General features: G+C 32.3%; 1 pseudogene; it reads left to right on the plus strand.

Annotated features, from left to right (window-relative positions):
• The first annotated feature begins 834 nt into the window (after nt 1-834).
• Nucleotides 835-3,362, plus strand: LOC134267338 (uncharacterized; annotated as a pseudogene).
• The last annotated feature ends 375 nt before the right edge of the window (nt 3,363-3,737 follow it).

The following is a 3,737-nucleotide window of genomic DNA, read 5'->3' on the forward strand; positions in this document are numbered from 1 at the left end:
TTACAGATGTAAATTTTGTAAATCCCTCAATAAATGCAAAGTTTCAAATAAACTCAAACCTCTGTCATATACAAGAGCTAGGAAAATATTGTCTTCTTTAAATGAAATTGGCCTTGACAGTTTTGAATATGCTTTACACAGTTTACGTAGCGGCGGAGTTACAGCCGCTGCTAATGATAATGTGTCTGTTCGATTGCTTAATGTGTTTGTTCGATTGCTTAAAATACATGGTCGGTGGGTCACGGATAAAGCCAAAGACGGTTATATAAAAGCCAATCTTGAACATAAATTTCTGGTTTCAATGAATCTTGGATTATAAAATTATTTTAATTTATTGCACCTACTGTCCTTTGTTTAATGCGATTTGTAACGAACGCAACAATCCTACAGTATATTCTTTTTCTTTGTTTTTCAATAAATTAGTCAAGAAAATATTTATTTGCGGAGGAGTGAAACGAGGGAGAAAATAAATTTATTTCTTTACGTTTTTACTTCGGTATTCTCCGTGAAACTTCGTATCTTAAGAAACTGGTTTTTCATGCACGAGCGATTTAGCGCTCACTATAAATACTTTAACCAGGGAATGTTCGATTAATGCGACGTTCATTACAAAGAATCGCAGGTTGTTTTGTGTCTTTGGTTTTCCCTGCCCTCCCAGCCCTTGCATTGTTTATCGTGTAAAATTTATTACATGTAGTTTGATTTGTATGTTTTGAATAAAAATGCGATTTGTAACGAACGCAACAATCCTACAGTATATTCTTTTTCTTTGTTTTTCAATAAATTAGTCAAGAAAATATTTATTTGCGGAGGAGTGAAACGAGGGAGAAAATAAGAAGAGTTCAGTTGAAACAGGAGAGAAATGTTACACAGTGTGCATTCCAGGCACCTGAGGGGGACACTTATGAGTCAGGTATCCATAACTTTCATTTATACTTTTAAATTTTTATATATAAATGAAAATTGTTGCAACTTCCATTATGACATGAACATTTTTTCAGAGATTGGATTGGCAGATGAGGTTGATATTGAACAAATCCCGGATCCTGTTCCACGTGGTGTTTTCAAACCTGTCACCTTGTCCACTGGAGATCCTTCTCTTGTGATGTTTGATTTAGAGACCACAGATCTGAGTTAGTTTACTTCTAGAAAATTTAACACACAGCTTCAATTTCCAAAGTTTTAGCAGTTGTGTATAACCCCCTTCCTGAATTTGAAAACAATCAGAAACACAATTTTAAAAACTTTACTGAATGTGGGACACAAGCCACAATGAGGATTGACAAAGAACAAACTTATCAGTAAATTTCTTTGAAGGGGACGGGGCAAGTTGAACATACTAAATATTGATAAGAAAGCATTTTTAATAAAAATTTTACATATGAATTTTTAGAACAATTGAAATATATTGTTTGCATTTTTTTTATTCACTTCAGTTCGAGGAAGACAGATGCCCCATATCACACAACTTGCTGCACTTGAAATGAAAACGGGATCTGTTTATAATACATATATTCTTCCCAAGGTGCCCATTACAGAGGAGGCGATGAATACCACTGGAATAGTTGTAAATTCAGATTTAGATAAAATGACTGTCCATGGAAAAGAAGTTGATGCCGTGAACATTATATCGGCTTTGACAGATTTTTTGACATGGTTAAAAAGTTTTCCAAATGTAGTTTTAGTTGCACACAATGGGAGGAAATTTGATTTCCCAGTTCTTATCAGTACCTTACATAGTCTGAAAATGACAACTATGCTATTTTCTACAGTTTCTGGTTTTATTGATTCACTTGGTGTCTTTAAGAAAGTCTTTAGTGGCCAGCCAAATTAAAAACAGGAGACCTTGGTAAAAACGGTTCTAAACACCACGTACAGTGCTCATGATGCTACAGAGGATGTGAAAACATTGGGAATGTTGATAAAACAGGCCAATTTATCAGATTCACAAATTTTACAATTTAGTTTTCCACCAGTTTCTGTACTTCAAAGTGTTCTTTTCAGCAATGAGAAATCGAAAAATATTACTTCATTACATGTTCTAATTGCAAATGGTGTTATTAAACATAATACGGCAGAAAACATTGCAGGCTCTGGCCTAAACCTGTCACATCTTAACAAAATATTTAAGAGAGATGGTGAGGATGGACTGAGAGCTACATTTTGTCAGAAAACCTCGGATGGTCAGCCGCGGGTATCTTCTGCAAAACGTGTTCTAGACTCTGTAATTCCAAAACTTGTAGAATATTTTGAGAAACAATGATTTGTGAGAAATTGCAGAAAGTATTTTGTAAATATTTTACAAACAGATTAGGTTGTTCAGTTCTATTAGCTATCAGAATGAATTGAATATATTACATGTGGTTGTCAAAGCGAATTGAATATGTATATTACTTTTTGTTGTCTATGGCAATTTTAATATCAAACTGTTGAAAAAAGTATAAGGACAAGGTCAAATACAAATTTGAATTTGATACATTGATTGATTGTATATTGTTTAATGTCCCATTCGAGACTTTTTCAATTGTATTGAGACATCACCGTATGCCGTTGAAAGGCTTCAAATTTAGACCTATATTTGACACTCAGGGTCATTGAGCAGTGAGGGCTCTTATTCATGCAAACCGTTACTATTTCAAATACTGGTATGAATTTGAAAAACAATATGACATTTACACTTATGTTTATATAAAATTATTAAAATGCTTTTGCCTTTGCCATATCCTATGATAGTTTATGTTCAAAGACCACTATTGTTCAAAGTGAAGGTTGTTTGCAAGGTCATTACTTATTTAAAGGTCATTGTCAAGGTCAAGATCATAGTAAAGCACTTAATACTGTCACTTATTACATTGCCTTTATATTTAAGTTGTGATGCTATGTCTATTTTGTTATGATATGTGTCTTTGTATATTTAGTATCCAAAATGTGATTTTGAAAATTTGGGGGGTAGGGTTAGAAAATTGTTTAAAAATAATATAATCTGTGGTAAAAGTTTACAATTTTTCTTTTATTTTTATTATCATATAGTGTAGAATGTATTTATTACAAACTATCCCATGTCAGCTCCTTTTTTTTCCTCATAGGAGTGTTGACATGATCAGAATAATATATTTTCATTGTCAAAAAATTGAAGTCGATATGAAACATTCTTAAATTTTCAAAGTTATATTACTGAAAGAACTACAAATCTTATTTTAACTAATAAAAGTATTTAAATGGTTTCTAGAAACATGTGTTTTACTTGCAGAACACTTTATTTGATATCAATATGCTAGTAAATGTGATTTTGTATCTAATTTTACTAGTGCGCAATATGGCATCACCATATTTCTAAATATTTTGATCAGATTAAAGAAAAGTCTGGATAAATTTGTTTATTTATAAAGTACGAGGGTTGTCCCATAAAATCGTGGACAAGTTGTCTAGTGTGAAAAATAAACATCACTGCGTTATGAAATTTTCACTATTATTTAGTACATATTTCAGTAATATACACGGCAAATTTAAGATAAATATATGCAAAAATAAACAAATTATGAGATTTTATACGATGTATTGTATCACCTTACGGCGCATGGATTATAACGTCAAAGTGTCTAAAACAGCGTCACGTTTTATCTTTGCTGAAAATGAAGTTGGATGAGTCCGACTTAAATTTTGGAATTTCATTGATACACATTCTTTAGTCTCCATAAACAGCCGAAGAACCAGTTGGCACCCTCATGCGATCTTCT

The sequence above is a fragment of the Saccostrea cucullata genome, unplaced genomic scaffold, assembly GCF_032062105.1.
Source record: "Saccostrea cucullata isolate Sc308-1 unplaced genomic scaffold, CSIRO_AGI_Scuc_v1 ctg522, whole genome shotgun sequence".
NCBI classification, from domain to species: Eukaryota; Metazoa; Mollusca; class Bivalvia; order Ostreida; family Ostreidae; genus Saccostrea; species Saccostrea cuccullata.